We start from the raw sequence: 12402 nt of genomic DNA on the forward strand, positions 1-12402 counted from the left end.
ATTTAAAAATTATATTAATTATTAAATGAAAAGTGTGCTGAAAGAAGAAAAAAGGTTATAACATACCAAACAACATGAGAATGTATATAAAATTTGTCAAAATCAACCACCGAATCATTTATTTAACCCTGAACCATCTATAAAACACTGTAATAACTTCAGAAAATGTGGATGTAAACTTATTCTGATGTACAAATATAGATATCAAGAAAAAGCTGAATTTGCAGATATTGATATTTTGTAGCCCTGCCGTCCTGAAGTGTATGAAGGAGGAGGAAGCTCACTTTTCAGGGTTTCCACTATTTTAGAGGAAGTTTAGGTCAGACGACTGTGGGAAACCAGACTGGGAGTTTAATTTAATTCATAAAACCACTGCAACATGAGGTCTCGCTACAGTGGTCCCGTAAAACTGCCTCACACACCTTGGCCATTACAGGACTGTGTGGAGTAATCGTCGGTGCTAATGAGTCCTAAGAGAGGGCTGCCAATACTATTAAGAACCCACCACCATGTTCAAGCGTCAATAGCAGATATACACTGCTTTTCTCTGCAGGTTAACACATCAGGATGCCATGAGAACATTTACGCGGTATTAATTTTTCAGCCTCTCTGTGCTGGCAAACCAACTACCCTTTTTATGACTGGGCCTGAGATGAAAGTGTTTTCTGAAGGGCATCGTTAATACCTGTAATGATATTCAGCTCAGCGTGTTTACAGAGATGTTGATATCTCAAAATTTAGACATGTTTACCAGCTCGTAGATTTCTCTGAGTTCATGTTGTTAGGCTTTGATTCACATCCAGTGTTTATCTGCATGATAATTTGGGCCGATAATTGCAAATAACCAGGCCTCTGCAGTTTTTAGGCTTAGATATTCGACGTTTCGCAATTTCATCTATGTTAATTTATGACTATATTGTTTACATCAAAAGGAGGAATGTATCAATTAGCATATAATTGGGTTTAATCGTGTCACGAGGGCCCACCAAGATGCAGGCATAAAATACTAAATCACCTGGTAAAATAAGAACTTTACACATTTTCTTAGTGTTTGAATCCAAAAAGGATTAAAACAATTCCTTTTTGTTAGCAGTTCAATTTGAGAAAAATGGCCAGCAGAGAAAATTGTAAATACAATAATGACGTATTATTACCAAGTGTGTTTAGACAGTCTTAGGGAACAACTGCTTAATTGCACACCCAGCAGTCCCAGACACAAATTTTCACTTATTTGGAGATGCATTTCAGGCCAATATACACTCATTTTTAGGTCTGCCTCAGACTCCAAAACTCCTAAGGGAAATACCGGGCACTTAATCTGCCAAGTGCAGCATTATTAGCCAGTCGCTAAATTTGTCTGTCTGCTGTTTGATAATGGGCAGGTGGTGCTGAGGTTCTTTCTTTTCTCCATTTTTTCCCCCAACATAATCATGAGTTGACCCTTTCACAATGCAATGTTTGCTTTGTCTGTTGTGCTTTTTTTTTCATTGCAGCTTTAGCAAATCAAAACCAAACTTGACATTTGCGTAGCTGCGTACTTTTAGAGGTCACATTTTTACTCAATAAAGATAATAACAAAAAAAACCTTTGTGTGAATTAAGAATTAGAGTTTAATACATCTAAACGTTAAAAGAAGTATTTTAGAAGCATTTAAAAAAAACAGTTTTAAGTTTATCTGTAAAGAATCATTTATGGATAAATTTAAAAAAATTACGTTTCTGAAATTTCGCCACAACTCATAAGTCATATAAGCACAGCTACCAAAAAAACAACATKAATTCAGATATATTTCACTTTAAGAAGAATCTGGGGAGAAAAGTGAGAATGACTGATGACATGTTAGTGGCAGGGTGTCTGAGTGCCTGAAAGAAAGCAGGAAAATAATGAGTCCCAAAGGTGTAGTTTTCAACAAATTCATTTGGTCGGTTTCAATTCAATTAGTCTAAAAATTTTTAGTGATCTCAACTTATTGTGGTCTGTTCAGACATTACAGTTACATTAAACAATTTTTAACCCACATGATGGCACTGATGACTAAAGCTCACGGTATGAAGTTGATGTGTCTGGGCCTTATTTCCTATTTTCTAAGTTAGAAATCAGCCATGAACTTAATATGCGCAGACTAAAAAATTTAAGATACTTTTTCATGCTTGTCCGAAACTCCAAGTCTTTTTTTTTCTCAGTATTGCTTTCTAATAATTTGTCCACCCACTCCGTCAGCTCCTTTAGAAACCAAGACGCAGGCATCAATCTTCAGCATTTCCACCGGGAAATGGAGACCAGTTGGACTTGATTTTCTTGTTTCACTGTCCGTAATTGCTTTCTTGTGCTATTCCTGACGTACAGAGACAGACTCGTGGTTATTATTTAAAACTACCTATCTCTGATAAAAGCTGTAAGTGGCTTAGCTTATTTACCGGGTATTCCAAAAAAACACAGCTGACAGTGGATTGAACTGTCTTCTTTGTCAGAGTTAAATTGAATAAAATAGTTTGATTTATTTTCTGCCTTTCTTGTGAACTGCATCCTGATGTGTCAAAAGATGACAGAATAAAAAAAGCTCCCAAACAAGCAGAAAAGTTCCCAAAACTTTTCAGCTGCAACTTTTATCAAATTTGATGCCTTCAATGAAGCATATACGACATTTTCACAAGAAAAGTGATTTTTTTTTGTCGTGATGGCGCCATTAAATACTAATACAAACGTTTTAAAATAAACTAAAAGCTTATAGAGGACCACACAGGCAAACATTTGCATTGTGATTTAGCAGAATTGTACAAGTCTGCTCTCCTTGCTCTATTGTTATGCAAACACCAAGGCCAAAGGAGTGCAGACAGAGTGGACTGGAACAATGATAATAGCAAATGCAGTAAGACTCAGGACAGCTGTCAGGGTGTGCCGTTGCAAACTTTGCACCTATGATTTCACCAAAATGTATCTGCGTTAGAAAGGAAATGAAGAAAACAACCAGACAAAAAAGAAAAGTCTACAGCACGTGTCAAATTCAAGGCCCACAGGCCAATTGTGGCCCACAAATGATCTCTGTCCGGCCCGCCAAAARGGTGCCCCTCCCACTTTTTTTACTTAATTTAATATGACTTTTTTTAATATATCAATGATTCAATGCAACAAAATAAACATTTAAAATGTGAAGGATAATAATACTTGTCCTGTTGGCTTTAAGTAACTGTGGCCTCCTGAGCGATTAGTAGAAAAGCCCTGTAGTAATGTCTCAAAATAAGCTGCTTCAAAGCCAGCAWTGACTATAAACTATACATACTCTCTAAAGCATGTCAAGTATGCATGGGAATTCCCTGTAAAGTGGGAGAGTTCAGAGTTCAAGACTTACTACAACTCAACAGTGAGTAAAACTCTCATACTTTTACTTTTAGTAAGTTTTATGTATTATTTATTTCACATTAGTTAGCTGTAAAAAAGGTATGTTACAGTTTTTTAAGAGGACATATTAAAATACTGTTCCTATGCAGMAAATACCACGTAGAGCTCAGTTATTGTTTGTGAGCAGTGCTCAGCCGTATGAGATGAGTAACATTACATTTTCTGTTTWGTCAAAGTWAAACATGAAACGRTTAAGTTAATTYCATCTGTCCCTTTGAAGACCACTGMAATGCTCYTGTGGGCCTCTGTGAAAATGAATTTGACAACCCTGCACTACAGGATGTTACAGAGTGTGTTATTCGGGGTCGAATAACAAACTGAGACTTTACTGATTATCTGTTTTTCGTAAAAACAAATAAAATCAGGGCTGCCCCCCCACCAACAAAATAAATAAGTAAAAAATCATAAAACCTAATTTATCTGTCTTAAACAAAGCACAATACAAAGGGTTTGTGTAACCACATTAATCCACTTGGCATTTCTGAAAGGACACATGTGCCTCTCTTATAAGGAAGAAAGCAGTTAACTAAAGCCACATGGTCTGTGAATGTTCTGCATAACACGGTCGGTTAATTGTTGCTCGAGGGACCGATCGTTAATTTCTCCACTGATGCATCTATTGGCCATTTATGTGACTCGTTTATTATTAATCATTTTTTCTATAAAATGTGTGAAAACAGTTTGTCCCTGAATACCAGAGCCCGGTGTGGGATCTTCGTACTGTTTTGCCCAATCAAGAGTTCAAAACCCGAGTGAGAGCAATAATCAATAAGCGAGAAAAGCGTAAAATCCAGCCAGGGGCCACAGAAAGAATAGTGTATTTACTTGGCTTGAGTAAATATTCTGTAAGCATAACAGCTGCAGATTAATTTCCATTCGATCCGCTAATCAATGTCCTAACCTCTTGTTTAGATTCTAGTTTTCACAAACTGACCACAAAGTTTACTTTTCCATTCAAACTGTGAATCGTGTTTTAATAGTTGTGGCAAACTCGAACGTGTGTTCCTGCACAATGACAGAAAGGCCAGAATGCCGGCTGTATAATCCAGCAAATATKAGCGACACATACACAACCACCGTACCAACCTCTCAATGCTTCAAAAACACAGAAAAGGCTTCTGTTGATGCAAAGCTTTTCTTTGCTGCCAAGTTTTTTTTTCTTTRGCCGTGGCTTAGCCGAACAGCAGTGTAAAGGATGCATGCTTCTTTTATTTTATTTTCAGCCCCCCTGCCTCCGTTTGTTTCCTCCTCCAGTACATCATTCCTTTGGGTGTTTGCACCGTGTCCCTTAGTTACCACAAAAGAGAGTGAGTTGCTCGGAGAGTTAAAAGCCTGCCCTGTCCCACTCAAACGAACAAGACCATCAATAATTCACCCTTATCGGGAAGCATTATCTAACAGCCTTATAAAAATTTAAGAATTGTCGGTGACAACATGGAACTATGAAGAATGTGCTTCGTAAGAGGACACGCCAGGTAGCAACAAAGTTGGCAGCAGATATGTTCAAGTTGAGGCTTGGCCAGTTATGGATAAAAASCAGATACATTAAAATGTAAACACCAAAACACCCACCCTCGTGTCCAGCAGTCCTCTGTGTGTGTGTTAGCGTGGCACAAAGGTGGAAGCGTTTGCTCGGRTGTATTAACGCCCAGGCTCATTCTCATTGACAGTGAAATCCCTCTAAGCCTAGATCAATTACACCCGGCTCTGCTGTAATTAAAATGTCCTAACAAAGGTCTTAGAAGCACAGGACAGACACCTACCTATAAGCTCAGTCCAATCTATAGCGAGAACCTAGAGAAAATGACTCATGATTAGATTTGAGCTTCCTTTGGTGTTAAATGCAAGGAGAAAGTGTGTATGCATGGCTGCGTTGCTCAAAGAAAGGTTAATTTTTCCTATAATAGGGTCAAAAATGTTTCAGGATGTGTAAAGCTCCAGAGGTCACAATAAACATTGTTATTCTGCGATCTTTAATCAACGCGCGGAGCAAAACACTCGTTTGTGTATACTGGAAAAACCTGAGTTTATTTTTGTAGCCCCGACTACTAAAGGCATCTAATTATTTGTTCTTTTGAGTACATCTGATGCTCAACTATGCTCTGCAGAGAAATGACAGAAAGCTTATGAGTCTCCTAATTAAAACTCAGCAGTAGAGTGATTAGCAATCACAACTCCACTCTTCAAATATCAAGATCTGATTTGCTTGGCTGATCAACAACAAGCTTCCTTCTCTCGCTGCAACTCTCAGAGCCTGCCGTCCCTTTTTCTCTCGGCACTAAAGAGGCTTTTGAAATGGCGGAAATCAGCACACAACTCCACAAGAAAAAGGCTCGGCTGAGTTTCCAGTTCTATACTGTGCCTTTTTTTTGGATTTGCCAGAACGCCATTTATGTTGCAACACTTTGCTTTTCGTTTAATGTCGCAAGTGATCACAAACCAGATTACACAGTGACACTGACAAACGCTTCACTGTTTTTGTCTTTACAGGATGATTTATCATAGTGTTAAGCTCAAGTATAGAGCATCAATAAAACTGCTTATGGCGACGGCCAAAATTAAACTTGAAAGCCGCTCCCTCGTTGCAACGACAAGAGACTATTCCAGACACTGAGAGCACGCAAGATGGCTGACTTCACTGACACATTGTGAAAGCATGCCTATGACATCCTAGGTAATAGATTCTCGTTGCGGTGTGACTCCCACCACTCCTTATCCTCACTGACAACGCCTGCCAATCAAAGCCCAGAGAGCAGTCAAGGACTTTGACAATATCTCCTCACCTTGAAAATAGATTGGCTTCATCACAAGACATGGAGTGACACCAAGTAGGAATCAAATAGCCATTAGACACGGCAGACAAAAGAGAAACACAGATTACAGGTGATCTTGTGACTTTTTTCTTCTCCCCAGAGCACAAAACAGCCCCCTGACAACTGGCATTTGAAGTATTTTTTCAATACATAAAGACACAACAAGGACAAATGCCAGCAATACCGTGGGAGGTGACATTTAAGCGTTGCATGAGAGCACTAAGTGGGGAAAAGATTTTATGATCATTTGAAAGAATATGCAGCAAATCGGAGGTGAGTCAAAAGGGCTTCAATGTAGTATTTAATTTAGCCTCTTACTGCTGCGAARGACTAGCTTCTCAAGAGGCAAGTGTGCCCGTCCCGTTCACGTGAAAGCACTTAATAGAAGAATTCGAGCTGTCCATCACACATGGTGGCCCTGCAGATTTCTCATTTAAAAATAATGGTAACAATAGAAGAATGCATGGTGTATACTTGCTCCAATTTCAGGCATTTCAATGTCACGAGGGGGAAAAAAAACTGCGTTAAACCACATCAGTTGACTGATTTACATATTTATATGATTCATGAAGGCCATGAAAGAGGAACTGCAGCSAAGCATGGCCCGAGCCTCAATTTCTGGGATAATTATATGGTGCTATTTAGGAATTTCAGAGAAGCACTGAAGACAGATGACCTGTCAGATACACCTAATACCAACACGGTGCTCAGTCTTTAATCTACACACTTCCTGTGACCTATACTGTGYCAGAACCAAATAAAGAACCCTATCTTCAAATCCCCTTGAGACAGAGCAATGCCCTCGTATGCTAATATCAGCCAGCGTCGGACAAGGAGCTCTGAGGGCGGCCTAAACAACTCACAGGTCAGCCCTAATCTTCTGATATATGGAGCCTAAACACTGGGGACACATCCATCACAGGCCGCCGACGGCTCCCCAACTGCGCACTCCAAAGGGTTAACGCACAACCCAAAGAGACCTCGCATGATCCATCACTTAAGAAACTAGCTTGTTTTTGAACCGAGRGTCTCACAGCGACACGGAGGAGGTCGCTTTCTTTTACTCGAGTGCACACATAGAGCCCGGCGTAACTGCTGGACCCTGAGCTCAGAGCCTCTGTTGATCATTAAACATCCATTTCAAACCAGTGGGGGAAAGTTAACTGTCATTTTAAGCGCAGGAGGTGGCGTTATGGGGGAAGACGTTTTCTCCCTCTGAGGTATTTTCTCAGCAGAAAAAAGGGGGAAAATGTATCCATCCATGGGCCTAAATACCCCCCGACACACAAGCATTTGTTCGCCTCATCTGCCTCTTTATTTTTTGAGGCAAGCCACATAATAGTAAGGATGAGAATCTGTAGCAAATAAAAAACTCACCCTCGAGCACATTGTTAAATACTCTGTGCCCTTTTCCATTTTTAAACCAAGTCCTGTTGCGATTAATTTTTCTTTTCTCTTCAAAATGTGGTCAACAAAAGAGCAGCTTTGATGTCACTTCAAAAAAAAAAAGATGGGTAAAATACTGAATGAATTAATAGCCAAAGAATTGACCAAAGGGTGAGGGTGGGGTTTTGGAGAAATAAAGGAAAGTGTCTGGTTTTGTGTCATGGTGATGCAGCCACTGCTTTCTAGACTGTAAATCATTTTTTGCAGTGAGCTAAAGGAAATTTATCTTAGTGGGAGCACTGGTGCCAATTTCTTCACTGAAAGCAGTCTCCACAGAGCTCAGTGCATGRAGCGCTCCTCCTCAGCAGCTTTTTAATAATTTGAACGACCAGGCTCGGCTCAGCACCACAGCATGGTTTCCCCCCTCCACCTTCACTTTTTTTTTTTGCTCCTCGACTCGACAAACTTACCACAGTTGCTCCTGCCTTATCCTCCTACACATGCACAATGCAGCCAGTCTGTTCTCGYGGCTTTGTTAGGAGGACTGAGAAATCACTAACAGAGGGAGAGAATTAGACCATACGTAGGAAAAATGCAACGTGCCTTGCATGTAAGGAGGATTTTTCTTTGAAGTTCAATCTAATCTTACCATTACTCATCCCTCCCTGTTTCCCCTTGCGGTCTATTTGTTTGTCCGACTTTTTGACTTGGAGGAATTGAACAAGACAGCTGTCAAACCTGCCAGCCATGAGTGGGGATGGCAGGTGAGGTTTAGCTTATTTTTATATTTTTTTTCTTCACTTCATCCTGCTCTTTTGGCTTCAAACTCAAAAACTGCCCTCTTGCTCTTTACCCACTCTGAGGCTTTGTGATGTTATTTTGTCCAAACAAAGAAAGGAGAGGAAGGCGAGGGAAGAGCGAGCTCCCTTCTCCAGCCGATTGAGAAGCAGTTGGCTCATGTTATTACCTAAGAGCGGGATGACCATGAAGAGGCCACTGACCCCTACTGCTCTTCCAATGGCATTTACATTCCCTGTCTCTGTGTAATAACATTTCACACACTGCCCTCTTTTTTTTACTATTAACCTATGCTGATGCTATTTTCAAAGTAAGGGCATGCACAAAAGGCGAGAAACTGTTGTCTTTTTTTAAGTTTCTCTTTGAGCACAGTGCAGAGTGTTTATTTTCATCTATTTAACCTGCTGAAAACTGAAATGAAGATTAGACCACGTATTACAAGACAAAGAGACAAAGAAAAGAAGAATCCATCAAAAGAAAAAAAAGCGAGTGTCTTGCCGCATTCTTTCTCTGACAAAACAACAGTTGCACAGAATTGGAAATAAATATTATCTCTGCAACAAAAAAAAACTATAAAAAATAAAAAAAACAATCAGACACCAGTCAGAGTCTCACACAAAGCAGGAATGCTCTGTGTATTTACATCTCCACTCAATCAATGTCGAATTAAACCAATCAGTCTGCAAGAAGGCACTCAAAAACAAACTCATTTCAGAGCATTCTAGAGGCTGAACGCCACAGTTAAATTAGCTAAAATGCGCAAACAAATTTTCTGCGATTTTCAATGAACATTGTGAGTTTCCATTTCTTCGAAGGAAAAAAAAYAGAAGCAACTATGGTTGACATTTTCCTTGAGGAAGACTGAGGAAAATGCTTTAACCCAGAAAATCTTTTTAACATGACCACTTCTCAGCACGACGCCCAGAATTTCCACACAATACATGGCTTCTTGGTGTTCAGAAATGGCCAAGAAATTCTCCCAATGCACACGAAAATCTGCTTCCAACACAAACACTTACTACTCACTCACACACACACACACACAAACACACACACACACACACACACACACACACACGCACGCACGCACGCACGCACATAACCAACTGCCGTGTCCAGAAATCCTGTCAGTAGCCTCCTTCACCAGCAGGAGCAGTAGCAATGCTCTTCCAGAACAAAAACTGCTCGGAGGAGGGGAACTGGTAGCTCAAGTTCTCCCTATTGAAATGCAGACACTTTGAWATGGAAATTGGCAGTTACAAAAACCTGCAAGAATTCACACTAGCATGCACTGAAACCATTTGCGCAATGTGAGATGAGATGGCACTTCCTCCCAAGACGACTCAAGACAAATGGACCAAACCAGCATGTCTCGGGGTGGGTGAGAGATGGGGTGGAGGTCGTGGAAGGAGGGGGTGGGAGCAGACCATTTGTCCCCCAATATATCAACCACTCCCTCCCCCAATTTAAATTCCTACTCTCTTGCACTTGCTTCAAGAAGTGAAGACATTTTTTTTTTACCAAGCTCCAACATCTCTTTTCAATCAGAATGCCTCCAAGTATTGGCAGGGGAGGAGGTGACCTTTACATCATTGGGAATCATTGATGGGGAATGTCAGCATTAAGCACTGAGCATCATGCCAACAAGACGTTTTGTCTGGTCTTCCAAAATGGCTGGCAAAGAAACAAAAACCTCTCCATCAGGGTTTGAATATGAGTGGATTTGTTTAGTGGCGAGGCTGTTTCTCACACTGTGCTGCAGACTAAAAACATTTGCTGGATTTATAGTGAAATTTTTAAAAATCAGCGGAACTGTGAAGTCTCCCATAGGTCTAAGCCGTTATATAAGCATATGCAAGGAAAGCCCTCAGATTCCCCAAGTTGTCAGTATAGCTTATATAATGATGCGCCAGTGTCCTGGTTTGGTACAGACAGTATGGGTTATATTTAAATGTTGTTTAACCTTCACGTTTCAGACTGGCATGGCCTCTCTTGGGTGTGTTTTTTTTTCTTTCTTCTAAGGTCTAAGCGGCCCTATCTCTTAAAAGCCTCACGTGAGAGTAAAATATGGTTCCTCCAGCCTGTTAAGAACTCTATTTGTGTGTGTGTCTGTGTTTGTGTGTGTTGTGGGATGGTGTGTGTGCTTGTGTGTCCCATTATCACACATGGCTAGCTTGGGTCTGTGAATTATACATGTCCTGTGAAATGATCTTATTTTACAGCCACAAAATGGAAAAGTAAATGGAGACACTGACTGACATCCAACGGCTTGTTGTAACTCCATGGACTGGGTGGAGATGTTTGGTCTATTTTTTTATTTTTTATGTTTTTCACCATTTGATTTTCTTTCTTAAAATAAATCTTTGTGACTAGCTTATATTTCAGCTCTCACTTGTTTTGTAATTTATTTTTTTTTGGCAACATCAAATTATATTATTTGACAACTTGTGCATCATTGAATGAAAAAAACAAACAAATATAAAGTAATTTCTTAATAAAAAAATCTCCACCAGTGGAGTTTTTGAACAGAGGCACTCAATGGCGCACTCGTGATCCTAGAWGCAAAGCAACTTGTTAGTTAAAGTCTGAATGCCCCCCAGCCGTCACAAAACCCCATCCAGCACCATGGGCTATGTATTGATCTCAGTTTGAAACTGCTAGGAGCCCGTGAGCCCATTTTTTAATTTTCTCTCATACTCTCCTTCCCTTCTTGACAGTGTAAATAAAATGCATTGATTCAGCGGGCCACGATCGTGCATTCCCCCTGCTTTTAAAGCTCCCCACAAAACATCACGCGCGTTTAAAAGCTACTTACAGTGCCGTGCCAAAATAAGAATCCCGGCGTGGAAGAGCGTGATCCGATTCAGTCCAAGAGCAGCTCCCTTTATTCTTTCTTTATTTAAAATTTAAAAAAATAAAGAAAATAAGCCCTCATAAACTACTCAAAGATGGCTGGGGCTCTCTGCTGCGTTCTTCCTCACGGCGGACAGAAGATGAGTTTTCCCGACGCAGGTTCTTCTCCTTCGAGCCATGAATGCGCCCGGGACCGGACGGATAGCTCCCATGTCGAAAGGGTCTGTTCAAAACTAATGATCGGTTTTCTCCCCCTCCTCCTCCTCCTCCTCCTTCTCCTCCTCTGGTGTGTGCACCCAGACTCCTTCCGATGAGAGCGCAACGGGCAGACCGCATAGAAAGAGAGAGGAAAAAAGGGATCACTTCAAGGAGGCGAGATGCGCCCTGGTCTGGCTACAAGAAAAAAAACGAAACTCCGACAGCGTCTGGGTGTGTTCGCAGATAACAGTTTAAAGTAGAAGGACTTAACGTGGCTTCCTCTTCGTTTTTGTTCACCCAGCCATCTCGTGCGCGGTGCGCTCCCGGGTTCTGCCCTCCGCGCCTCTCATCCACACGCCGCGCAGACGGTCGGAACAGCAGCAGCCGGACTGGAGGCAAAAACAAGGCGAGGAGAAACGCGGCGCACCGGGTCTACCCCCCACCCTCCCCTTCTCTCGGCTCTGCTCTCTCTGCAGCAGCAGCTGGGCTGTGCGCGGGGAGGCGCGCAAAACCCGGCGCGGAGCGACTGGCACGGCACGGAACGGAGCGGAGAGCGCGCGCGCGCGCACCCAAACGCTCATTAACGCCAAACGTGTGCTCAGATTTCACGCTTGTGTGAAAGCACAAACAGGTTGTCCCCCTTTTCCTTTTGTCTCTCTCTCTCTCTCTCTCTCTCTCTCTCTCTCTCTCTCTCTCTCTCTCTCTCTCTCTCTCTCTGACCATANCTCTCTCTCTCTCTCTCTCTCTCTCTCTCTCTCTCTCTCTCTCTCTCTCTCCAGGTGATACAAGGGATCCTTTAATCAGCCTTCCTGGTCTAATCAGACATTGCATCCATTAGTTACTAAAACGTCCATGTTACTCCAAAATACAACAACCTAATTTTAACTCTATTAGAATTTCAGCAGCGTGGGCAGCTAGTTTCACCTGGATCATTAGTATTAATGAAAACAACTCA

The 12402-nt window shown here is 41.3% G+C and overlaps 1 protein-coding gene across 11 annotated transcripts in view; it reads right to left on the bottom strand.

The window, feature by feature from the left end:
• The window catches only part of adgrl2b.1 (adhesion G protein-coupled receptor L2b, tandem duplicate 1), an 82308-nt gene extending 70397 nt beyond the window's left edge, over window positions 1-11911 (bottom strand). For 5 of the 11 annotated variants that reach the window (XR_001312139.1, XM_014028909.1, XM_014028910.1 and 2 more), the window contains exon 1: window positions 11212-11911. The gene's annotated coding sequence lies outside the window, so the exon portion shown is untranslated. Of the gene's footprint in view, window positions 1-9494; window positions 9610-11211 lie in introns of those variants that run through there. The other 6 variants (XM_014028915.1, XM_014028907.1, XM_014028908.1 and 3 more) reach the window with 3 other exon arrangements.
• Between the last annotated feature and the right edge of the window lie 491 nt (window positions 11912-12402).

The sequence above is a fragment of the Austrofundulus limnaeus genome, unplaced genomic scaffold (genome assembly GCF_001266775.1).
Source record: "Austrofundulus limnaeus strain Quisiro unplaced genomic scaffold, Austrofundulus_limnaeus-1.0 Scaffold829, whole genome shotgun sequence".
In the NCBI taxonomy this organism is placed as follows: domain Eukaryota; kingdom Metazoa; phylum Chordata; class Actinopteri; order Cyprinodontiformes; family Rivulidae; genus Austrofundulus; species Austrofundulus limnaeus.